This window comes from Chionomys nivalis, chromosome 10, assembly GCF_950005125.1.
Source record: "Chionomys nivalis chromosome 10, mChiNiv1.1, whole genome shotgun sequence".
Taxonomy (NCBI): Eukaryota; Metazoa; Chordata; class Mammalia; order Rodentia; family Cricetidae; genus Chionomys; species Chionomys nivalis.
In genome coordinates, this window is record NC_080095.1 from 49,425,686 (window position 1) to 49,452,529 (window position 26,844).

The 26,844-nt window shown below is 37.8% G+C and overlaps 1 protein-coding gene across 3 annotated transcripts in view; it reads left to right on the forward strand.

Moving 5' to 3' along the window:
- Kcnh5 (potassium voltage-gated channel subfamily H member 5) overlaps nucleotides 1–26,844 on the forward strand; it is a 294,555-nt gene that overhangs the window by 168,429 nt on the left and 99,282 nt on the right. The window lies entirely within an intron of this gene.

Below are 26,844 nucleotides of genomic sequence, written 5' to 3' on the forward strand. Positions count from 1 at the left end.
TTTATCAAATGCATTATAAAATCCCTTGTAATTCTTAATCTGCCCTTAATCTTTCATACGTGCAGTAGAGATATACCCCCTTTCCAGTCATTTCATGCCTTTTAAGGGACACTTCCCAACCATTTTATACGTGGGCAAAGAAGGACTGATAAAAGCAAATTAAACTACCCTCACCTTCCTGTACCATCAGATTCAAATAAAATGTTAGGGGTGGCAGCTTGAGCTGGCATACGGCAAGTCAAAGCCAATCCTGAGTTATTTAGTTTCTAGCACCAGCGAAGACTGTTCTTTGTAGAGCACTTGCTTTTAGCACCTGACAGCCAAATTACAAAATACCTTCCTTGCCATTTGTAGGTGGTATGTGTTTTTAACCTCTGTGTGTGTCTGTGTGTCTGTCTGAGAAGAGGGAGGGAGAGAGAGAGAGATTCCCTTACACTTCACAATCATTCTTCACACCTCCCGTCAATAACCTGGTTCCCACAATATCTGCTCTGACTTGAAACTTACTTGCTACTGATTGAAATTTCATTTGATCAATTGTACTTTCCACACTGCATTTAATAATACTTATAGAGTAAGTAATTGCTCTCTCTCTCTCTCTGTCTCTCTCTCTCTGTCTCTCTCTCTCTGTGCGTGTGTGTGTGTGTGTGTGTGTGTGTGTGCATGTGTGATGTGCAGAGTAGCTGCATGGAGGAATTATGAAACAGTGAGATGTTGTCCTTCTTTAATATTTCACAATCTGTAGCATAAATTCCCCAGCTAAATGACCACAGAAGAAAACGTAATGAAAGCATATTTCTTTGCAACTTGATTAATATCCACTGATATTTGTTTAGTGGGGAAACGTGTGAAGAACTTTTAGCAGGGTGGCAAAAAGGTAAAACCACAAATGCTGTTAGGAAATGGGAGAAAGGGATTTTTCCTACACTGTTAGAACATAAATTAGCACAACTGATATTGAGTATGGGATGTTCCCTCAAAATGCTAAGAGCAGATCTAACACAGGGTTGGTCTATCTGTGCTGCTTCTTGGCAATTATGAAATGAAAGTCAACCATTGTAGGAAAGAGATATTTGTACCTCCATGTTTATTGTTGCGTCTTTCACAACAGTCAAGTTAAAATAAATGTTTAAAGAACACAATAATGAAATCCTGTTATGTGTAACAAAATGGATGGGGCTAGAGGACGTTATGCTAAATAGAATTAGACCTAGAAAGACGAGTAACTCATGCTCTCTCTAATGCAGAGAAGTTAAAAGACAACTGGAGTTTAGAATGGTGGTGACAAGGGGGGATAAGGGTGAGGAGGGGAGGGTTAAGTCAGAAGGAGGGTGGGTGGAGGTGGTGAATCACACTTAGGACTGATTTTGAGACCAGGGAAAGCAGACTTAAATGTGTGACAAATACGAAAACTTGGCTGTGCTTGTGTGAAACCTGCCGTGATGATCGGTTCTTTCCAGCCTAGGGAATCCCCACTGAGATCAGCTGTGTGTCAGCTAGGGCGAGAGTCTGTGATAAGAACACACTTGCCTGATTCTCGGCCAACAGAGGGGATGTGCAGATTCCCAGGAATTGCATCCTCAGTGAGATAGATGCCTTTAAAAACAGTTCTTAGACCACATGCCATACGCTACCCAAACAAGAAGAAAGCAAAAATTTGCGTCCACTTCCCTAATTTAAGTAAAGAGTATAACAACAGAGCAGAAGTCTCCCTGGCCTGCTGGGCATTTAACTTTAAAATACAGTGGCAAAGTTTTAAGATGCTGACAGAGAGTAGATAGAGAGATGGCTCAGAGTTATATGCACTTACTGTTCGTGCAGAGGACCCCAGTGTTTTCTGATGCTTTTAGGTGATCCCCATGTGAAAGGGTTGTTTGACAACCCCCCCCCAAAGTGGTCACAACCCACAGGTTGAGAACTCCTGCTCTAGGGTGATCTTATACTTTGTTTTTCCCTCTGAGGATCTCCCATTATCACACACACACACACACACACACACACACAGACACACATATATACGAGAGAGAGAGAGAGAGAGAGAGAGAGAGAGAGAGAGAGAGAGAGAGAGAGAAGAGAGAGAGGAGTCCCCCACACACATTAATAAAAAATCACTTAAGGAAAAATTGAAAACTTTGAGTAGACATAAAGCATCACAGCAAAGGTGCAAAACAAGTTTCTATAATTTGTAAAATATTTTTAAAAACCAATAAGGTTAGAATACTTTGGCAACTAAGTGAGTCAAAGGTATAGTAATGTTATCTAGACATTAAAAAAACACGGCACAAGCAGGGTAGTGGTGGCCTTTAATTCCGGTACTCGGGAGGCAGAGGCAGGCAGATCTCTTTGAGTTGGAGGCCAGCCTGGTCTACAGGGCAAGTGCCTGGATAGCCAAGGAGGATAGTAACTAAGGCTACACAGAGAAACCCTGCCTCAAAAGACCAAAATAAGCCCATGTTGGTCTAGTAAATTAGTGGATGTAGATTCTCTCTCAATAACTAGCACTGACTTCACTAACATTGAGAGTTAGGTTTTTAGTAGCAGACGTGGTTTTCCTCTTGTTGAGTGGTTTTTAAATCCAATTAGAGAGCTGTTGGTTACCACCAAGATATCAATGCCACTAATGCACTCTTATTGTTATTATTGTTATTCCATGCTTAGTGTTGATGTGGTTCATAGGCATCAAAGCTGTGTAGGACTGTTGGTTGCCTCCATCCTTAAGAAGCTTGCATGGTATCTTCTGATACCATGAAAGCTGGTCCTCAGAGAGGAGGCATTTAGGTTACCAACATGGCTGCCCAAATGTGAGTTAAAAATAGTTGACACTACGCTGGGCGATGGTGGCGCATGCCTTTAATCCCAGCACTCGGGAGGCAGAGGCAGGCGGATCTCTGTGAGTTCAAGACCAGCCTAGTCTACGGAGCTAGTTCCAGGACAGGCTCCAAAAAACAAAGCAAAAATAGTTGACACCAATCTCTTAAAAACACATTCTACTGTCATTCCCCAGTTTAGTTCATGGAAACTACACCCTCTGGGTGCTCAGGACAAAACCCCCTACATTTGAACCCTCATTAAATGCCATCTACTACCTCAAGTTCCCATCACCTCCATTGCCGTCACCAGACCCAAGTTCCTGTAGTCCTTGGTAACTGATTATTTATTTATTTATTAAAGATTTCTGCCTTCTCCCCGCCACTGTCTCCCATTTCCCTCCCCCTCCCCCGATCAAGTCCCCCTCCCTCATCAGCCCTAAGAGCAATCAGGGTTCCCTGCCCTGTGGGAAGTCCAAGGACCATCCACCTCCATCCAGGTCTAGTAAGGTGAGCATCCAAACTGCCTAGGCTCCCACAAAGCCAGTACGTGCAGTAGGATCAAAACCCAGTGCCATTGTTCTTGAGTTCTCAGTAGTCCTCATTGTCCGCTATGTTCAGCGAATCCGGTTTTATCCCATGCTTTTTCAGACCCAGGCCAGCTGGCCTTGGTGAGTTCCTGATAGAACATCCCCATTGTCTCAGTGTGTGGGTGCACCCCTCGTGGTCCTGAGTTCCATGCTCATGCTCTCACTCCTTCTGCTCCTGATTTGGACCTTGAGATTTCAGTCCGGTGCTTCAGTGTGGGTCTCTGTCTCTGTCTCCTTTCATCGCCTGATGAAGGTTAATATTCAGGAGGATGCCTATATGTTTTTCTTTGGGTTCACCTTCTTTTAACAATAGAGATTAGTAGCAAATTTGCGCAAGCACACCCCAAAGCAGGAGAATAAATGAAGCTCAGTGTCTGTTTTAATGCCTCTTCCTGTGTTAGCTCCCAAACAGCTGTCTGCTCAGTTCTATGTACAATGAGATTGAATAACATGTTTCAACTAATTAGAGAAAACACATTGCTCCAGTTATTACGGTTTCTTTCTAGCTTCTCCACATATTGAGCTTTATAGGTTTTTAAATTTAATGTTAACACACAAGCAAATCAATCTCACTGATCCAACTCAGTGTTCACTTGCCTCTGTTTAGTACAATCATGGGTTAAAAAATACTCATGTGGGGATTTGGACATTTTTAACACTGAATTTTGTCTAGGTTAATTTTTTTTTGCATGAGTCAATGCCTAGATTAATTTTATCTAGTAGACAACATTTTATTGACTATTAATCACTGCAGGTGCTTTGTATATTTTTTTAAATTTAATAACAAAATCCATCCCCTGTGCTTTGCCACTGGCTAACATTCTGTACTTAAAAGACTGAGAAATGGGTGGAACGAGAGAGGATTTAAAATGAAAGGAGATTATAGGGGAAATAGAAGAGATGATGATTAAAGCTCATAAAATGTATCCTGGCATTTGAAATAACTTTTCAGGGAAATAATTCAAATGAAATAAATGATTTGGGACTATATTTTCATTTTGGGGACCACATAAAAATGCACAACTATACAATGTTTTCTAGAACACGTATTTCTCAGTATCCTGGAGTGTCCAGTGCCTCTTTTACAGTTGGAACCTAAACCCTTATGATTTTTGTTTGCAGTTTTTTACTGTTTTTCTAACACATAGATTGAGCATAAATCAATAGGCAAAGCCTCCTTGGTTTTCAGGTTTTGCTTTATGTTTTTTGTGTAAGATTAAATGCCAGTAGGAATTTGCATTACATGGAATATTTTGTAAAAATTCATGAAGTATGTTTATCTTTGTTTTAAAAGAGGTAACAATCATCCCAATACAGTCCACATTACTCAAATCATAGATCAACTATCATGATCACCTTTTGACCAGGTATTTCAAAGAAATAATGTCAAAGGGCAATACACTTTCTCAAAGTTGAAGAAGGTGGTATACCATATTGCCATATACCAGACAGGTAAAGAAAATATAAATATTCTCTCTAGCGGAGAGGAGACTTGGGGAGAGGGGTGGAAGGTAGCTAAATAACTGAATTTATTTAAAGAGCTTGTCTCTGTTTCAGAAGGAAATTCATATCTAAAAGTAGAGGATTCGGATAGACACAAGCAGAATGCAAACTGGGCGATCTTTCAGGCCCAGCACACTGCTCTTGCTGCCTTTCCACTCTCTAGTCCTTGTGATTTCTACTAATGAATTTAGATGGGACACAGAAACATAGAGTTGAATAGTGTCTATGTGTTACAGAATGACTCAAGACACTCTCAAAGATGAGAGAAAGGTCATTGTATAGAAGAGTACCCTCATGGGGTAAGACTGGACAGTAATAACCATTGTGCTAACCTACAGGTTTAGGTAGGCATTATGCTATTATTTTAAAGGCTTTATGAACAGAAACTATGGTGTACTGATGTATCCTCGCTTGGAGTTTTGTTAGCTGTCATACATTTAAGACTCAGGGACAAACATTTAAGAGATTCTGTATGAAACTTACAGAGAAAAATTCTATGCTAATTTAACACTTATTTTCAGCAGTTTTTCTTTTTTACCACTGGTGTGTGTGTGTGTGGAGACCTAAGCTTTATGTCAAGAAGCCACCTTAATTGTTCTTTTACTTTCATTATAGAGGCAACATCTCTAATCCAGAGCTCTTTAGTGTGGAGCCTGTCTCCTTTTTTGTTGGAATTGCAGGCCAGCTTGCCTAGCCACCTATTAGTTTGTGTGAATTCTGAGGATTTGGCTCTGGTCCTCATACTTACTTGCTAAGCACATTAACCCCTGAGCCATCTCCCCAACCCTATTCTCAGTATTCTTTCTGTTAATGTATTTATATAGAGAGTTTCACAAGTGAAACTAATTAGATTTTTCAAGATGATAAAGTAAAGCACTCATTTAAAAATACTGCATTTATTTAATATTTAAAAAATAAAGACTTAAGTTACCTGCTTATTGGGCAAGAGACACTATGCCTAGACTATCATTTAAAATACATAAATGAACAAATAAGCAAAACAAAATCATTCTTCAGCCTTCAGTATAACTTTAAAAATTTTGACCTAGTCATGGTAAAGGAACTTCATGATTATCAACTCTATATGTGTTTCTCAATCATTAACTCTTAAAGTGCTTTAGAATGAGTATTTGGAGTTGTGATAGTCATTTCTCTTTTCTAGCTAGCCTTCATACTTTATCTAAGAAGGAAAATTTTATGTGCAGCTCCTTCCATGGAGCAGAAGTTAAATAAGATAGCACTCCAGGGCACATTAGAGGTGAATATGAACACAGTGCATTATAGTCACATACTAAAATGTCGTAATGAAAATCATTATTTTATATAATTAAAACACATTAATAAAATTGCTGAAAAAGCAAGTAAACCAGAACGGTCTTAGTAAACATATAATAGAATTATAATAAGCAAATGTGAATGTTGATACTTTCTGTAATAATAATTTGGAACACTCAATTTTGAATTTTAATTTCTTATGGCTTTTGTATAGCTTGAGAATTCAATGCAGTTTTTATATTATTGTTAGCTAATATCATTTATTTATAGATGTCCTCTACTAAGCAATGTTGTTTTCCATGCTAACGTTAAGGAAGAACATATTCCAACTAAGTTAAGTCCTAATGACTCACACATCTCTCTAGGAATAATACTGAGTATAATTTTTTTATTTTAGTTGCGTCATGTTGACATTGCTTTAGTGCAACAGTACAGGCTCGTTTGTACTTCATTTTCTCACTACTTAGCCATCAGCTTCTGAGGAAGGGCACAAGGACTCATCTGATAGCTAAAAAGAAAGGGACAGATGGAGCTGTCTACATGAGGCCACGATGACTTAGTAACTTTGTCTAGACCAGAAGCATTGGGTCTCATCCTTCTGAGTTCAAATCTCTGGAAGAGATACAGCCACATAACTGACTTGACTGGAGTGTGAAAAGTGGTCATAGGCACTAATAAGAGAGCAAATCATTTTATTCACAGTGACATGCATACATTTCTTTTCTTCTCCAGTGAAGAGGGCCATGTGGCTGGCCTCATTTACTCCGGTTTTACTTGGCATTTGGTGAGTGTACCATTGCCTTTAAATATGGATGGAAGTGAAATATCAACTGGATCATAATTTAGAGAAGCAAATTTTTCTATACATGCATGTGTTGAGAACAAATATATAAACATATTCTATATTGTGGGGAAAGGTTAAATCATCAGTCAATCTGAATGCAGACCATACCATCTTATGAGTCAGAGTCTGTATGCAGCCTGATATTTTATTTTGAGTTGCTTTGATCGTTGGCTTCAGCCAGAGCAAATTTTTAGCAAATGACATCTTCATTTGAATGAAATCATGACTTTTTTAGGACTTTGGAGATTATTTAGTTAAAGGTATAATTATGAAGAAGGTCAGATTTTATAATTTCTTTATTTAAAATAAACCTCCATTCATGGCATTTCTCTTACTATTTTTGCCATAGTTTGACTCTGCTCTTCTTTTAAAGGAAATTATTTATCTTGTTTTATGTATATGTGTATATGTGTGTGCCTGTGTGTATGTATGTGATCTGTGTGCATGCAGAGCCAGCAAAGGTCAGAAGAGGGCATCATATCCATGGTAACTGGAGTTACAGATGGCTGAGACACACCTTGTGGGTGCTGGGTACTGACCCTAGTTCTTCACAGCAAGTGGTCTTAACCATTGAACCATCTCTCCAGCCCAACTGTGTTGTCCTTTATTATTTTTTCAAGGGTTTTGTGACTTCATTCTCTTTACCCACCCTCCTGTCTCTTTCTTGGCTTTTATGATAATGAATAAAGGATATCTTTTTTGGCATCAGTTGGTGGGTTTTGATTTTTTACTCAATATCTATTCCATAAAAACTACATTTAGCACCTTTACTTATTGTGCCAGAAAACCATGGGCATCTCTGTCTGACACAGCAGAAGGAAGAGAAGAGGTGGGAAAAGATGTAGGTAATACCTTAAAAGAAAGAAATAATAATAATAATCACAATGCAAGAGAGTTATCCTTCAACCTTTATGCTTCCCATTGATGTTCTTGACCCCTTCCTTGTGTAATTTTGGCATCAAGGAGAGAAACATACAACTGAGAAATTTGCTGCTTTTCTCTCAATTTTGCTTTTTATAAATCTGGACTTTCCTCGAGTCCGTGAGTCAGCCCCCTATTCTATCACATTTGCACCTTTCTCATTCTTTGGGCTTTCTCAAGGATACTTTCATTCTCTGCTTACCTCCACAGGAGGTATCAACTGAGGAGGATCTGTGTAGTAGCAGATTGTATAAACAGCAAAGTACCCTTTAAAGTTTATGTCTGTATAACAAATATCATTGGGCCTTGTAATTATAGCTTTAGAATGGCAATACAAATAAATGCAATTGTTGCTTTTATGTTGATTAGAGTTAACGAAAAGAAAAGAGACAAAAGTTATAGTGATTGTAAAAGAATATGTGATTGTAAGTTGTGTTGCTCCTTGGTATATAATACAGGGTGCTATGCAAGAGTCTAATAGGGACAGTCAATTTAGCTCAGATTGAAAGGCTGTGTGCTAAAAGTAGAAAAAATGGGCATAGAATGTGGATAACAGAGATTTGTTAGAATAAAAACTTTGCTGCCTTTCATAATCAAACTCAAATTACCTATGTGCTGATAGTTAACACAACTGATCTAAAGATGGAAACAGTAAAAAGGAGAAAAAGCCAAGATCTCTGGGCTCTGTTAATTACTAATAAATCAACACTTACCCAATATTATCTAGGCATATATTACCTGGCATTTCTTTGTGTTATAGAATCATTTCACTGACTCTTCATGTTAGTTAAGAATTTTACTCTCAATCCAATAACTACATAGATTGGTACCTGAATCTGCTTAAAAACATTAGTACATATTTCCTTAGAATATGTTAAATTTATGTGGGTCTGCTGGATTTAAGGGCACCAATCAGAACTCCAGTCATATGTGTCATGAGGGCACAGATGGCACAGGGATGAAGAGAAGTGTCAGGGATATATTTGTAACCAGAGGACACCATTATCACCTCTTGCAGTGATGAGTTTGTTGGAAGAGTAGCACAATTCTTTGTAAGGAGTTGACATGTGGCATTCCTGAAATGTGCCTCTTCAGGCAAAAAAGAAAAAAAAAATCTCGGGATTATATAACCATTTTATTTCTAAAATGTTAATTTAATGGAAACAGATGACTTGTATGTAAAATTGGAATAAGAACCAGAAAAAGGAGAAAGTACATTAAATCCCTCATAATCTCACTACTTATAAAACTACATTTTGGCAGATTTACTCTGTGTGTTGTAAATATGTATAGGCTGAACATCCTGCATTTGAAGTGCTTGGAACTGGGAGGCATTTAGATTTTGGGTATGTTTTAGATTTAGGGACATTTATATATACATAATGAGGTATCGACATCAGATTCATCTTAATGTCATGTACTTCTTAAGTATATAAACTAAAGGTAATACTTTTCTGTAATGCTGTTAATTTACAGAAGCCCATCTCCTGGGTTTAAACATAGAACTATCCAATTGCTAGATCATGTTTCAAATTACTTGTTGATTTTGTGACATTTTGAATATATTTGATTATAGAATGTCAATCCATGTTGTGGCAGCCTTGTGTTCTACTCTGTGGCTATATCGCAATATATTTTCATTTCCCTTTTATTATATGATTAGAACTTCTGATCGTTGCATTAATATAAACAGCAGAAATGGGGGTTTTCTGGATCATCGTGTTTGCACATTTTATAGCTATGTTATTTTATGGTTATTTCTTCTGAAATATCAAATCAACCATAAATAGTATAAATTTGTATGTGCTTTTGAGAACATCACTGTCAACACTAGGTATTGATCTCTAAAACATTGTGAAATTAATAGACCAATTAATAGCACATTTGATTTTCTCTTTCTTCCAAGACACACATACTACATAATTGTCATTCAACACAACAGAAGCTAGGCTGTAAAAAGACTGTCTTCTTGAATCAAAGAGTTTATCTAGGTGACTTACATAAGCATGGTTAGGGGTTATGTGCTTTTCTTAGAGTTTCCATTGCTGTGATGAAACATCATGGCTAAAAGCAAGTTGGGGAGGACAGGGTTTATTTGACTGCCACTTCCACAACACTGTTCAGCCTTGAAGGAAGTCAGAACAGGAACTCAAACAAGACAGGAGCCTTGAGATAAGAGCTAACACAGAGGCCATGGAGGGATGCTGCTTACTGGCTTGCTTCCCATGGCTTGCTCAGTCTGCTTTCTTATAGAACCCAGGACCATCAGCCCAGGGTGGCAGCACCCACAATAGACTGGACCCTCCCCATCCATCACTAAGAAAATTCCCTCCAGCTGGATCTTATGGAGGGATTATTGTTTTTAGTTGAGGTTCCATTCTTTCAGATAACTCTAGCTTATGTCAAGTTACATAAGACTAACCAGCATGTAGGTGACTTTTTCACCGAAAAGCTCACTTTACAGGCAGATCCATAAGAGATGGTTCTTTCCTCAGAAATATTTACTGCTTTTATAACCATGGGTAGTTGCCTGGTAGATCTTGCAACTTTCTAACCAACCTGAGTCTTATGAGACTTTTCTCCCCTCAGAGGGGAACTCTTCAGTTCAAGGGAAACAGCTGTACTTGCTTTCCCAATAATAAGCATCAGTTTTGGATAGACCAGTTAGTCTTATTATACCTTAACTGTTCCCATTTTCACATTTTTTCAACTCGTCTGATTAAGTTATTTTTTTCTGCCTGTAGCACTCACCACCATCCTGTGGGTACTTAAACTTTTGGGTAGATATAATTGCTTGACATAATCTCAGAGATAAGCCCCACAACAGAGGGCATTTAAAAATGTGTCTACCTACTGAGGTAAGGTATTGCTTGGCAGATGTAGTTGGGGAATCATGCATGCAACCCTTTTAATACAGGCCAGAGGTTACACCTAGCAACCAATGCAAAGATTTAAGGACTCCACTCGGATTAAAACTGGTTACACTTTCAGTGGGATATGATGAGGAAGAGACTCCACCAGCAGCAAAGGTTCTCAGTGTCTAGCATGCTAGTCTCCCTCTGTAATTTTCAGATAATCAATCAAACTTAGAGTGAGATTGCATATTCTTTTTTTTTTTTTCCTGAGACAAGGTTTCTTTGTGTAGCTTTGGAGCCTGTCCTGGAACTCTCTCTGTAAACCAGTCTGGCCTCAAACTCGCAGAGACCCACCTGTCTCTGCTTCCCGAGTGCCGGGATTAAAGGCATGTGCCACCCTGCCTGGCTGAGATTGCATATTCCCCCATAATCTTTTCTGTGACGTGCAAGATTAAAAGTAAGTACACTTGCTGAGGTGATCTTAGGAGAAATAATTGTAATTTTTCTTGGTACCTAGGAAAAGTCAGAAGGCAGAGATTAAATTAATAGTTTAGTATTCCAACACAGGTAGCAAACTCCATCTTGATAGTAAAGGAAGAAGTAATGGGAGGCAACCTCCCTCACCCCACCAGGAACAAGAGTCACTGTTTAAAAAGAAAGAGAAGTCCAGCCATTAAGATTCATCCAGCTGCTCTGAATAAGACCCCTTTATCTAAGGACAGTTTGAAATAAAAGTGCATGCAAAGATTTGGCCAGCTTCATGTGGTCATTACCTCACTCCCAAGTGCCTTGTCAAGTTATAAGTCAATGGTCATATAACTTTAGCATATTTGAAATAACATATAATTTGATAAATTGGAAGGCACGGTGTAATTAGAAGTATTTCATTTATTTAGCCATCCTCAACACAGTAGAAAGTCCCCCTTCCACGTGATAAGGAAACAAGTCAGACAGCACCTTGAGCTCCACATGCTTTGTGCTGGCTAATGGCCACACGCCATTATCACGTGAGTTGTTTAGAAAAGTTTAACTGGACCATGACTCATTATCTTTGCAACATACTTATATTGTTCCTCCCTATCTATGGCTGGACTCCAGAAGTTCAGCCCAGTGATTAACTGTGGATCTCTGCATCTGCTTCCATCAGTTACTGGATGAAGGTTTTATGGTGACAATTAAGGTAGTCATCAATTTCATTACAGGGGAAGGATATTTTAGATACCCTCTCCACTATTGCTTAGATTCTTAGCTGGGGTCATCTTTGTGGGTCCATGGGAATTTCCCTAGTGCCTGGTCTCTCACTAACCCCATAATGGCACCCTCTTTCAAGGTAACTATTTCCTTGCTTTCTTCTCTGTCCCTCACCCACTCAACCTTCCTGATCCCTCAAAAGCCCCTCCCCACTCCTTTTGTCCCCTACCACTTCTATACCACCCTCCCCACTCTATCCACGCTGCCAATTTACTAAGCAGATCTTGTTTACTTCCCTTTCCTGGGAGGGGTGGGGGATCCATGTATGTCTGTCTTAGGGTTCTTCTTGTTTTCTGTCTTCTCTGGGGTTGTGGACTGTAGGCTGGTTATACTTTGCTTAACGCCTAATATTCACTTATAAGTGAGTACATATCGTGTTTGTATTTCTGGAACTGGGTTACATCACTCAGGATTTTTTTTTGTCCCATTCATTTGCCTGCAAATTTCGAGGTGTTATTGTTTTTTTTTTTTATCACTGAATAGTATTCCATTGTATAAATGTACCACATTTCCGTTACTCATTCTTTGGTTGAGGGGCATCTAGGTTGTTTCCAGCTTCTGGCTATTATGTTGGTATGTTGTTATGAACATAGTTGAGCAAATGTCCTTGTGGTATGGTTGTGTATCCTTTGGGTATATGCCCAGAAGTGGTATTGTTGGGTCTTGAGAAAACTGATTTCCAATTTTCTGAAAAACCACCATACTAATTTCCAAAGTGGCTGTACAAGTTTGCACTCCCACCAGCAATGGAGGAGTGTTCCCCTTACTCCACATCTTCTCCAGCATAAGCTTTCATTAATGTTTTTGAATCTAGCCATTATGATTGGTATAAAATGGTGTCTCAGGGTTGTTTCAATTTGTCTTCCCCTGAGGGCTAAGGATGTTGAGCAGTTCCTTTAAGTGCCTTTTGGCCATTTGAGACTCCTTTGTTGAAAATTCTCCGTTTAGGTCTGTATCCCACTTTTAATTGGATTATTTGATATTTTACTACCTAGCTTCTTGAGTTCTTTGCATATTTTGGAGATAAGCCCTCTGATACGGGGTTGGTGAAGATTTTTTTTCCCGTTCTGTAGCTTGTTGACCGTGTCCTGTGCCTTACAGAAACTTCTCATTTCAGGAGGTCCCATATATTAATTGTCTATCTCACTGTCTGTGCTACTGGTGTTGTATTCAAGAAGTGGTCTCCTGTGCCCATGCCTTCAAGGATGCTTCCCCCTTTCTCTTCTATGAGATTCAATGTGGCTGAACTTATATTGAGATCTTTGATCCATTTGGACTTGAGTTTTATGCACGGGGATAGATATGGATCTATTTGCATTCTTCTACATGTTGACATTCAGTTATGCCAGCACCATTTGTTGAAGATGCTTAATTTTTTCCATTGTACAATTTTAGCTTCTTTGTCAAAAATCAGGTGTTTATATGTGTGTGGATTAATATCAAGGTCTTCAATTTGATCCAATTGGTTCACCTGTCTGTTTTTATGCCAATACAAAGCTGTCTTCATTACTATAGCTCTATAATACATTTTGAAGTCAGGGATGGCGATGACTCTTAAGTTCATTTATTGTACAGAATTGTTTTGGCTATCCTTGGTTTTTGGTTTTTCTATATGAAGTTGAGTATTGTTCTTTCAAGGTCTGTAAAGACTTATACTGGGATTTTGATGGGGATTGCACTGAATCTGTAAATTGCTTTTGGTAAGAAAGTCATGTTGATTTACTATGTTGATCCTACCTATCCAAGAGCATGGGAGATTTTTTTCATTTTCTGATATCTTCTTCAATTTCTTTCTTTAAAGACTTAAAGTTCTTGTCATACAGTTCTTTCACTTGATTGGTTAGAGTTATCACAAGATATTTTATGTTGTTTGTGGCTATTGTGAAGGATAATGCTTCTCTGATTTCTTTCTCAGCCCATTTATCATCTGTATATAGGAGAGCTACTGATTTTTTTGAGTTAATTTTCTATCTTGCCACATTACTGAAGGTGTTTATCAGCTGTAGGAGTAGAAATTTTTTGGTTACTTATGTAAACTATCATATCATCTGTAAATAGTGAAAGTTTGACTTCTTCTTTTCTAATTTCTATTCCCCGATCTCTTTTTGTTGTCTTATTACTCTAGCTAGAACTTTGACTATTATATTAAATAGATATGGAGAGAGTGGACAGCTTTGTTTTGTTCCTGATTTAGTGGAATCACTTTGAGTTTCTCTTTATTTAGTTTAATGCTGGCTGTTGGCTTGCTGTATATTACTTTTATTAAGTTTAGGTATGTTCCTTGTATACCTGATCTCTCCCAGATTTTTATCGTGAAGGGGTTTTGTTGGATTTTGTCAGATGTTTTTTCCATGTCTAATGATATGATCATGTGGTATTTTCTTTCAATTTTGTTTATTTGGCAGATTACATTGACAAATTTTCATATGTTGAACTATCCGTTTATCTCTAGGATGAAGCCTACCTGGCCCTGGTGGATTATTTTCTGATGTGTTCTTGGATTAAGTTTGCCAGTATTTTATTGAGTATTTTTGCATCAATGTCCATGAGGGAGATTAGTCTATAATTTTCTTTCTTAGTTACATTTTTGTATGGATTGAATACGAAGGTAACTGTTGTCTCGCAAAAAAAAAAGTTTGACAATATTCCTTCTGTATCTATTGTGTGGAAAAATTGAGGAGTACCGGTATTAACTCTTCTTTAAAATTCTGGTAGAATTCTGCACTGAAACCATTTGATCCTGGGTATTTTTGGTGGGGAGAATTTGATGACTGCTTCTATTTACTTAGGGGTTGTAGGTATATTTAAATTATTTATCTGTTATTGATTTTTTTTGGCATATTGTACCTGTCCAGAAAATTGTCCTTTTCCTTTAAATTTTCCAATTTTGTGGAAAAAAGGTTTTGAAGTATGATTCTCTGGATTTCCTCTGTGTCTGTTATTATGTCCCCCTTTTCATTTCTGATTTAATTAATCTGCATATTCTTTCTAAGTCTTTTAGTTAGTTTGGATAAGGGCTTCTATATCTGCCTTTTGATTAGTTCGGATGAGATCTTGTTAATCTTGATTTTCTCAAAGAACGAACTCTTTGTCTCATTGATTCTCTATATTGCTTTCTTGGTTTCTATTTTATTGATTTCAACCCTTAATTTGATTATTCCCTGATCTACTCCTCCTGGGTGAGTTTGTTCCTTTTTGTTCTAGAGCTTTCAGGTGTGCTGTTAAGTCACTAGTGTGTGATTTCTCCACTTTCTTTATGTAGGCACTTAGAAACTGAGGTGTGTGTTTTATATGCAGCAGAAGGATGGATCCTGTTTTCAAATCCAGTCTGTTAACTTGTTGATTTGTATAGGTGAATTAAGACCATTAATATTAAGAGATATTACTGACCAATGATTGTTAGTACCTGTTTGTGTATAGTTTTTTTGTTGTTGTTGTTGGTATTTAATTTGTGTTTTAATAAATAAAGCTTGCCTGAAGATAAAAGAGTAAAACAGGCAGTGGTGGCACACACCCTTAATCCCAGTAACACTAGGTTGCCATAGAAACTGTGCAGTAGTGGTGCACACCTTTACCCAGCACTAGAGAAAAATATAAAATGAGAGGAGACAGGTTTCAGGCTCAGTCTCATTCTGAGGATTCCCAGAGGCAGGATTACTATTTTTGAACTGAGGTAGAAGTTAGAGCCAGTGGCTCTTCTGGTCTTCAGTTTGAACCCCAGTATATGTCTGAGGGTTTTCATTAATAATGTTACAGGTATTGTGTGTGTTTTTTCCTTCTTTAGGTTTTGCTGGTACGGGGTTATTTTTTGCCTGTGTTTTTGTGGGTGTAGCTAGCTTTCTTGGGTTGGAGTTTTCCTTCTAGTACTTTCTGTAGGGCTGAATTTGTGTGTAGGTATTATTTAAATCTGGTTTTGTCATGGGATATCATGTTTTCTCCATCTACGGTGATTGAAAGCTTTGCTGGGTATAGAAGTCTAGGCTGGCATTCATGGTATTTAGTGACTGCAGAACACCTGCCCAGGTCCTCCTAGCTTTCAGAGTTTCCACTGAGAAGTCAGGTGTATTTCTGATAGGTCTGCCTTATATTTTACTTGGCCTTTTTCCTTTGCAGCTCTTAATAATCTTTCTTTATTCTGTATGTTTAGTGTTTGGATTATTATGTGGTGAGGGGACTTTTTTTTTGTTCCAGTCTATTTGGTGTTCTGTAAGCTTCTTGTACCTTTATAGGCATGTTGTTCTTTAGGTTGGAAACATTTTCTTCTATGATTTTGTTAAAAATATTTTCTGTGCCTTTAAACTGGTTTTCTCCTTCTTCTATCCGTAGTCTTTTTAGGTTTGGTCTTTTCATGGTATTCCATATTTCCTGTGTATTTTGTGTTAAGAGTTTGTTGGATTTAACAGTTTTTTTTTATGACCGATGACTCTATTTCCTTTATTGTATCTTCAACACCTGAGATTCTTTCTTCCATCTCCTGTATTCTGTTGGTTTTGCTTGCACCTGAAGTTTCTGATCATTTACTCAGATTTTCCATTTACGGAATTCCCTTAGTTTGCGTTTACTTTATTGCCTCTATTTCAGTTTTCCAGTTTTGAACTATTTTTTTCACCTCTCTGATTGTTTATTTTTTCTTGTCTTTCTTTGCTTTCTTTAAGAAATTTGTTTATTTCTTCTAATTTTATGTTTGTTTTTTCCTCCACTTTTTAAAAGGAAGTTTTCATTTCTATTTTAAGGGACTCTATCATCTTCATAAAGTTATTTTAAAGATTGTTTTCTTCTGCTTCATCTGCATTGACATGTTCAGGTCTTGCTGATGTAAAATCACTAGTTTCTGGCGGTACCGTATTGCTCTTTATGTTATTGAATATGTTCTTACACTGCCGTGGAAGCTGTGGAAGATGGTTAGCAGTATGGGGAGGCTGTTTCCAGGTCTCTGGGGCTTTGCTGGGTAGTGATGAGCCCCTGTCTTTAGAGGTTGAGGTCTAGAGAAAAGAGCCCTTATGCACAGAACCCAGACACTCACTTCTCCAGGCGGGGATGGGGGCCAGGTTCTAGTAGTCATAGATACCCTTAGGAGTGGTTGTGGGTGTGAAGAGGCCACTCCCAGGTCTCTGGGGCTTCACTGGGTGTGGGTGGGGTGTGGGATGTGCCTCCAGGGACTAAGGCTTAGAGAGTAGGGCCCTCCAGTGGGGGACTCAGACAGCTTTCCAGGTTGGGGTGGGGCCAAGGCTCTGGTGGGTACATATGGATGCCATCCTTGGGGGTGGTTAGGGGTAGGGGAGGCTGCTTCCAGGCCTCTGGGCGTCAGGTGGTTGGGGGTGGAGCACGGGATGCGCCTCTGGGAACTATGGCGTAGAGAATAGGTGTAGGGCCTTCCAGCTGGGGAACTAGATACTCACTTACCTTGATAATTCTCTTAAAGGCAGGTAAAATTCTCTTAATGCTAAAAGCTGAGACATAACAGGAAATTTAGATGACTCACGAATACTTAGGAGGCATTGATATTTACTTTGAAGATCCATTTCCCTATTCTGTTACTCAATAATAAATGTCTACTAAGCATCTGCCTACAGTTAATACATTATTCAGTCTTTGGAAGGGTAACAGCAACTATTAGATAGCTCTTACCATATAGCATTCACTGTCCAGCAGGAATGACTAAATGAAGCTCCAACCCTGGACCTGCCAGTACTGATTTTAAGGTTATACCTAAAGCACTGGCCTTCGTGGGAGTAGCACCTGGAAGAGGTGTCTTTTGGAACTCCCAACAGTGGGAGAGGGTGTGTCTTTGACTCTTTGGCCCACTCTTAGTACTTTTTTTCCCTCTTCTTGGGTTGCCTTGACCAGCGCTGGGATGAGGAATTTTGCATTATCTTATTGCATTTCGTTATGTTGTGTTTGGTTGTTGTCTTAAGGAGTCCTGCTCTTCTCTGAAGGAAAGTGAAGGGGGAGTAGATGAGGGGATGGGGGGAGCCGGGTGGGATGGAAGGAAGAAAAACTGTCGTCAAGATATATTGTATGAGAGAATATCTATTTACAATAAAAGAAGGAATGAACACATTATATTTTAGAATGTGTATCTATGTACATATACGCATGCATTTCATATATGATTGCAATAACAATTAGTGAGAAAAGAGGCCATGAATTGGAAGGAGAGTGGGGAGAGGCATATGGGAGGATTTGGCGGGAAGAAAGGAAAAAAAATAATGCAACTTTGTTATAATCTCAGTATGAAAATTAAAAACGAAGTTTTCCAAGAAAGTGGTAGAACTCAGTTTCAGGGAATACTGATACATTTTTTTCCTAGTGTTATTTATATATTCTTCCCATTCAACTATAATGATTAATGCTCTATATGGTGGTAAGTCCCCATTCTAAAGATAACAGAAGAGATTGTGAAAAATAAATTTCCCAAGGTGCCAGAGCTAATAAATGACCAAATTGGTTTGATCCTGATTTCCAGAGTTCTGACTCTACGTTCTTGCTCTGGGCCTTACATCACCTACCCACTCATTTAACTTCCTACCTATTTGATACCAGATAGCAGGCAGTAAAGATGAAGCTATGAGACATAAAGCCAGCACTTTGCCGTTATGAAACCTGTAATTGAGGGAAGGTTAGGTTTAAAAAGATAATGGTATCAATAATATTGTCCAGTTCCTCAAGGAAATCTTGAATGATTTCTGCAGTTGCTAACACTTGTGGTCATGGGAATTTTCTGTTCATTATGTTTTCCTCCTCAACAGAGAGAAATGATCTTTACTAATATTAATAATGATGGAAATACACTATTAAGAATGTACTGTGCTTTGGGATATGTGCAAAAATATTAATCCTGATGAACATATTATAGTTACATGATCTCTGATTACTATTTTACTAGTGTTCTGAAGCCAAGTAATAGCTATGATTATAATAATTCTTATTTCTTATTTTATTAATGCATAAAAGATGTGTATTTTATTGAACTGAATTGGTATAATTACAACTGGGAACAATGAAGCCTGGAATTTTCATATGTTTATCTGGCTAATTTGAAATGAATATCAGATTAGTATTATCATTTTTCCAATATTGAGAAAATGTTCCTGTGCTCATATTAGTGTTGTGCTTAGAAAAAGCTGTTTGTATTTGTATAATTAGTATGGAACATTTACAAATATATGCAAATATTATTTTCTTGAATTCCCTTAAGAAATTAAGTTCTTTTTAAAAACTTATTTTAATGAACCAATTGCAAAACATCATGGGATCCTAGTCAAGCCAACAAGCATACAGTATTCTATAATGAAGCGGCCAATGACAGTATTAATAGTGGCCCTACCAGCAAGCCTGTTACTTGTGCAAATCATAAAAACATAATAAAAAGGTTTGGGTTTGCATTAATCTATAACTTATTTGAAGAAATTACTGTAATGAAATCTCCCTATAAACCTTTATTTGACTTTATGAGTGTTACTGCAAACTTTCAAATGTAACAAAGATAAAACAAAATGAACAAATAATCAAAAAGCTACAGTAGTCCAGTTTTTCTTTCCTATCATTTTATTTTCAAGGTATTTTTTAAAAGACCAGTAGGGCTGACAGGGAAATCAGGATGTTGACATTGCAAGCTCTCTTTTCTAGCTTGAGGTTATGACTTGAGAAACGGACTTTGGACACTTGTTTATGAGAAAGTTAATGCAAAAGTACCATATCACAGCAATAAATTCTCTACGTCTAAGATGCTTTTCTACACAAATTTCAAAGAAAAGGTTAAGGAAAGCCTTTGAGAGCTTGTTTGGATGTTCTAGCAAGGGAGCGCAGGAGGCACATGTAGCGGTGAGGGAGGACGGGGCACATTTGGGGGTCAAGGAGAAACCTGGTGCAAGGGAAACTCCCATGAATCTATAAGGATGAACCCAGCTAAGACTACTAGCAATAGTGGACAGGTAATCTGAACTGGCCATCTCCTGTAGTTAGATTGGTAACTACCCCAGTTGCCATCAGAGAGCCTTCATCCAGTGACTAATGGAAACAGATGCAGAGATCCACAGCCAAACCCTGGGTTGAGCTCAGGGGATCTTGTTGAAGAGAGGGAGGAATGATTGTAAGAGCCAGTGGGGGGGGGGGGTCAAGATCATCACGAAGAAACTCAGAGCAACAACTAACCTGAGCTTATAGGAACTCAGACTCTGGACCAACAACTAGGGAGCCTGCATGGGACCAACCTAGGCTCACTACATACATGTGACAGTTGTGTAGCTTGATCTACTTGTAGGACACCTAGTGGTGGAAACAGGGCTTGTCCCTAATGCTTTGGCTGGCTTTGGGGAACCTAATCTTCATGTTATGTTGTCTTGTCCAGCCTTAATACAAGGGGATTACATTGACCAACTTGATATGCCATGCTTTGTTGACACCCATGGGAGGCCTGTCCTTTTCTGAATATAAGCAGAGGAGGAGTGGATTGGGGTAGGAGGGTAGAAGAGGCAGAAGAATGGTAGGAGAGGAGAGGAGGGAAGAGAAATTGTGGTCAGGATGTAAAGTAAATGAATAAATTTAATTAATAATAATAAAATCTTTGAAATAATATCACATATGTATTTCATGTGAAATAATATCACATGAAATAATATCACAAGTCTTTGTAAGACTATTATTTATTATATTATAGAAGGCAAATACTTCCTCACACAGAATTCAGTGTATCTGTTTCATATTAAAATTGTAACTCTACAACATAAAATGTCATTACACTTTAAGTATTACTCTTAATGTAGTAATTTTTTTTCCCTTAGGACTGTGCAAGTGTGTATTGACTTATACACAAAATTTCAGGCTTCATATAAAATTAAAATCAATAGAGAATGAGATAATGAAACACTTGTACAAAAACTCACATATGCATACAGATGAAGGATGAAATATGGCGCCAACTACCTGGAGTGTCATTACTATGAATTTGGTCATATGAATCTTTTGATTATCTTAGTAGATGAATTCAAAAAGAAATGCTATAGTCTATTAAAAGAGTAAATACATTTGTCCAGTTATAGACAATTTTTATCTTGCAATTGATTCTAAAAAGGATTCTTTCATATGGGCCTTTCTGCTTATAACAGTAGGGAATATTTGTTGAGATCAGGTATCAACAAACCTTTTCTATAAAGTAGCAGATAGCAAATACTTTGGGCTTTGTAGGCTATGTGGTCTTTGTCTTACCTGCCCAGCTTTGCCAATGAAGCGCAAACAGAGCCATAGACAGCATCCCAATAGATGAATATCATCATGTACCAGGAAGCATTGGTCATGGGTACACTAATCTGAATTCTGTGTTTTTAAAAGCCATAAAGCATTATTTTTCTCTTCACATTTATAAAAGAAATAAATCATTCTTAGTTCTGTGTCTGTGCACGTACAGATGGCAGGCCAGATTTGACTCCCAGGACGCAGTTTCTTGACATCATCTTCAAATGTCTGGTTTTCTGCCATACTATCATGTATCTGCCCTACTTAAGGCTTCAGGGTTTTTTGTTTTTGCCATCTTAAAAATCTTTATTTACTTTCTTGGCTTAAGTTTTCTTCACAGACTTTTCATAACATGAAGCATTATAGTAAGAGTTCACTTTTTATTTTCTTTTCAGGCTAAATATTCCCTGTGGGAAGGCATTTTTTGCCTTTTCAGTTTACTGTTGAATATGTAGCACCTAGAATGGTGCTCAGTAAACTCATATAGCTAGAGTCCACTGGATATATAAGTTTGAAAGCCATTAGTATGTGAAATACATGAAGTCCCTAAGTGTAATAACTCAGAATTACATCCTAGCCAGAGGAGTACGACCAAGCATTGAGCTACTCCTGAATTTAGATGGCAAGCAGATGAGAAATGGCCTGAGAGGATGATCACTGGTGGCTGGGGAATTGGGTAAAGTGCAGAATTATTTGATTGAATAGAAGCCAAGGCAGAAAGTGAGCAACTCTCCTGAAGTTTTCTAACAAATGATTAAAACATAATGAACAACATTGTACTTGGACTTTGCCTCCAGGTTAAAAGTGAGCTTGAAGAAGGGGATTAATTAGGATGGTAGAGACAGATGCAACCTTCGAGTGAGGTACAGAGCACTGAGACATAATTAAGACAGTGTGATTTTATCATAAGGATGATCACATTAACTTCTGAGAATGGCCCAGGGTGATCCTAAAATAACTACAAACAAGTGTAAAGTTTTTACATATCACAGGTATTGATCTGTTGGAAAGGTGAAAGCTATCAAAAATGTTATTTTCACAAATGGCTACACATATGGGAAGAAATTAAATTACTTTTTTTTGCATAATATCAGTAAATTCTGGGCTATAAAACTCAAATATTGTATACAGTAGTGTTTTTAAAGAAATAAGTTAAAGATCCTAAAGTTCATATATAGCCATAAAGGCTCACACACAGGCAAAGCAATCTCAACCATCAATAGCAAACCTGTAATGCTTCCCAATTTCAAGATACATTACAAAGTTTCCATAATTAAAATATACAACTCTGATGTAATGATAGACATATAGGTCAATAGGGAAAAATAGATATCCCAGAAATAAGTCTAAGTGTAAAGAAATTTGAGTGTGTGTAATTAGCTAGTCTTTAAATGTAAGACTGAAATTGTCAACCTTTGAGAAGAAAATAATAGGAACACTTGGGGTTGGCAATGATTTGTTGAATAGGACACAAAAGTACTCACAATAAAGCAAAAATAGAAGAGGGTAATTTCACATCAAATAAGAAAGTGTGTGCACAACACACACAATAGAGAGATGAGGTACCCATAGTTGGAGAAAATATTTGCAAGCTACCAATCTTACTAAGAATTGAAACACAAAATATGTAAGACTTCCTTGAGCTCCCACAGACAACTCAGTTAGAAAACCAAGCAAAGGATCTGAATAGACATTTCCTTAAAAAAGACATACAAATCACCATCTCAATTTTATAAAAAGTGCCCAATCATGAAGGAACTTCAAATAAAAGTACAATAATATATTACCTCTTTCCTATTCATTAGCATGACTATTATCAAATAGTAACAAAGTAGAACTAAATAAACAATCAAAAACCTAGAAACAAATAAGAAAAAAGATAAAAATTATCAAAGATATGATGAAATTGGTGCCCTCTATTCTGTTTTGGAGAATATAAAGTCATACAGTCAATGACACAATTTAGCTAAACAGCAACAAGAAGACTGACGAGTTGAACTGCTAAAATTAATATATTTTCAGCCAAATAAATAGAAAATATGAAAATGTAATTTGTAATCAGGGAGGAGACATTGAAACATACACAGCCAGCTAATATTAGCATATACAATATAAAAATAATTCCTGAAAGTTAGTAAGAAAAAATAAAGATGATTTGAAAGAAAAATGAACATGGGTTCAAGATGGAAAGGTCAAAAGGACCGCACACATATGAGTATGTTTAAATTAATCGCTAGTCAGAGATATTTTTCTTAAAAATCCAGTGTTGGACTGTAGGTTTCTATAGAATAATCAGGATGGCCTGAGTCTGCTCATATCCCCACCTCCAGATGTACAGATTAACAAGAACAAATGAAACACAGCTACACAAACAAAGTGCATTGTAGGTCACACACTAGAGCTGAGCTGTGAGGGCATTACAGAAAGAGAGGGGAGAAGAGTGCTTTGCTAGTCATGGTGGAGGGCAGTCACTGGCAGAAATAGGAATCCCAAATGGGAGACATTGAGAATGATTGGAGTCCCTGCCTGTCACATGCTCACATGCAGTCAGATGCAGATGGCATTGCAGAACAGAAGACGAAACAGTGTTGGGTAGGCTAGACTTCCTGGACAGAGGGATGTTATACTGGCTGGTTGTGTCCATTTGACACAGCTAGAATCATCAGAGAGGAAGAAGCCTCAGTTGAGAAAAAGCCTCCACGAGATTCAGCTGTAAGGTATTTTCTCAATTAGTAAGCAGTGCTGGAGGGCTCAGCCCATAGCGTGGAATGCCATCCCTGTACTGGTAGTCCTCAGTTTCTGTAAGAAAATTGACTGAGCAAGTCATGCGAAGCAAGCCAGCAAGCAGCTCTCTTCCATGGCCTCCATATCAGTTCCTGCCTTCAGAATCTTGTCCTGTTTCAGTTCCTGTTCTGACTTCCTTCGGTGATGAACCACAGTGCTGATGTGTAAGCCAAATGAACCCTTTTCTCCCAACTCGCTTTTTGCTCATGGTGTTTCATTGCAGCAATAGAAACCCTAAGATAGGTCTTTGAAGACCAATGCTGTCCATGGGGGCCTAATGGAGAAGAGGGAGAAGGAAAGGTATGAAGCTAACTAAGAAAGCCAACAAGCAAGGTACTAGAAGTAGGAGCCAAATAGTCATGTTTATTCAAGAATCACGCTTAATTTTAATGATAGAAAAGTATATCCTTGAAAGAAATATGGTTATATATAAAATATAGTTTCTATCCCCAGTGATCTCTTTTTTACTCACTTTACTCCCCCTCTGTCTAACTCAATTTACCTAATATTATTCCTTTAAAAATGCAAAAATAATCATATATAGAACAAAAAGGATTGATCTAAAGACATTGGAAAAGGAATAATAGAACAAAACCAGACTTAAAATATGTATCCCACTTAGACATCTTTGCTACAGACTAGTAAAATATTAAAATTAAATATAATAATACAAGTAATTTAATGTATAAAAGGACTTTATAAATTAGAAGCTTTAAAAATGCAGAAGAGAAATAAAATGAACTAATCAGAGTCAAAAATAGTTCTAAGAAAGAAGAAAAGTAATTGTATAATTGAAGAGAAAATTATGAGCTGAGTATTTATTCATTATGTAGGAGACATAGAAATGAATGTAGATTCAAAGAATAAGGAAACTACCTAATGGAAAGAGCTAGAGATATAAAGAATATACATATCCAATAGATAAGAGCAATATAAAGATTTGATACATGTGTAATTGCTAGTCATTGAAACAAACACCAAATTACTTACGTTGCCCATTGCATACTTGAGACATGCTACAGTTCTAATCAGTTCCAAGACACAAGCACATGAGTGTGCTTAGCTTAATTAGTGGTATGGAAAATGTAACCTTAAAACTCAACACTGACCATAAGGTATCATAGAGACTAGACAAAAATATAATCACTTACTAAGTAGCAAACAAGCAATAAAACCAACTCATGTTGTTTCAAGATTTGTGATGGTAACACACAAGGCAAACTATGATAGGAAAACTTGCCTATAGGTTCATCTAGAAATACAGTCTCTCTACTGAAGGGATGTCTGAGACACACAACACACACATCACCCACAGATGTGTTTGGTTTGCCTGCTTTGTTTTGTTTTCCTCCTGGTCCTGTTATCTGGTTTGCCTGATAACTTTTTATTAACTGCTGGATATAAGAAAAATGGTGGTGACTATAGCTGATGCTAGATTCTTTCAGGCAGGTTTTATTTATTTATTTATTTATTTATTTATTTATTTATTTAATTTATTTATTTGCTTTCTGGAAGTCAGTAAGAGCAGAAGTCTCCCAGTCTAAAGCAATCTGAGACTGAGGTGGCTAAAGATACATCGAATGTGTTAGAAGTTCTGAAATATCACCGTTTGCTCTTAGGGTTGGAGTCTGAGCTGAAATGCTGTTTACTAACACCCCTCTAGCTTTGTAGGTCTTGGTTTACTTACTGTTTTCTCAGTGAGGGAATATTCCATAAGTGGTATGGAGTTTCACATCTTTTGATCTGTTGGTACTGAAGAACTGGCAAATAGCTCTGAGGAAAAAGTACTTAGTTTCTCACATCTTAGTGCTTGCCTGTTCCCGATCTTAGGACCCCAAGTGCTGGCTGTGATTTACACTTTGAACAGTAAGGTGGAAGAAAGGGTAAATGCATGAAGTGGTCCTGTTGTCAAATGGCAAGGCGTAGAACCTAGACAGTATTGAGCGTGCATTTTAAACTATATTATTTTTAATCAAGGCCCTTTAACAGAAGTGGATTGACATTATCTAGTCCGAAAGGTGGAGATCAGAGACAGAGTTTTTATAAATAATACGATGGGTGGAATCCAAATGCATAGTTATAGCAGGGATTTACATTTCAAGAGTGAAGAGAGGAGGGGTGGACACACAATGGCAGCCATTGGGTTGGAGATTGTTAAAAAGTTAATGAAGGCCTGCTAATAGAGACTATTCCTGAATTTGACTATGGCACATTTACAAACATTTACTGCTACAGTGACAGAGATGGCACTATTCATCCACCTGTGAATGCTCTAATACGGTGGCACATCACAGTGAATGACCGACATGGAAGAAATATAGTCCTTTCTACTTCCATCACTCTGAAGCAGAGAAACACTTGAGAGAGAAAAAGCTAAGTGCTAATGTTGAGGAAGATAAAGCAGAGTCTTGGTTTGAGGTGCAGAAAGAACATCAAAGGAAAGGCTAGCTGGAGTGAAGCATGCTGGTCATGCCACTGTGAATGGTCAAATGTGTAGTCAGGTAGGGGATGCTCCACAGGAGGAGTCAGGCCTAGTAGCACATCCTTCAGGATATTCTCCCCAGTGGCTGGGTGCCATCTGTGAGCCATGCTGGCTAGCATTCCAAATTACAAGGTTCTGTAGTTTCATGTGCCCCTACTCACAAGTAGACCCACAGTAGAATCTATTGATTTCGTTGCATCTAGAAGTAGTTCAGTGGTGTAGAAAGAACAGGATTTGAAAATCACCCAGATTGTGGATCTGCTCATCTGTTTTGTAAAATAGTGCTAAGTGGACCTGT